Below are 726 nucleotides of genomic sequence, written 5' to 3' on the forward strand. Positions count from 1 at the left end.
AAAAAAAAAAAAAAAAAAAACAAACTTTCCAAAAAAAATTGATGACCAGAAAAAAAAAAGTTTTTCAAGAACTCTTTGGAATTGCATTGAACAGAATTCTTCATAATTATTTGGTGCGAATTAGTTTCTATCCGCAAGCACTTGTCATTAATCTTGCAAATCAAAACTGTGAAATAATTCACAGAAAAAAAATACCAATAATATAGGGGCCTCTAATCTATTTTAGTAACATAATAAATTAAGATAAAATGTATATTGATTAACAATAATCGAATGATAAATTTTATGCTAAAATACAGGTCATACACTTATTTTTCCTAATTACCTATTTCTAAACCCCCTTCACCAATTTTTCCATTTAAAAACGATTTTTTCCTTCACTAGTTGCTGACGATACCCCTTCGGTCCTACCCTCACCTTGTGGGTTCGGATATTCCATGCGATTAGCAATTCATCCTCTTTGATTTATGAGATAAATAATTCTATCATTTTAATATAAAATAGTTCCTGATTAAATTAATTAACACAAGAATAACAACAATAACAAATAAAAAATTCAGTTGAATTCCACAAGTAGGATCTGGGGAGGGTAGTGTGTACGCAGACCTTATTCCTACCCTAGAAAAATAGAGATGTTGTTTCCGATAGACCCTCGACTCAAGAAAGAAGAATAAAGCAGTAGCAACAAGCAATAACAGTAGCAAGATACTAAAAAAGACCGAATCG

Source organism: Nicotiana attenuata, chromosome 1 (genome assembly GCF_001879085.1).
Source record: "Nicotiana attenuata strain UT chromosome 1, NIATTr2, whole genome shotgun sequence".
Taxonomy (NCBI): Eukaryota; Viridiplantae; Streptophyta; class Magnoliopsida; order Solanales; family Solanaceae; genus Nicotiana; species Nicotiana attenuata.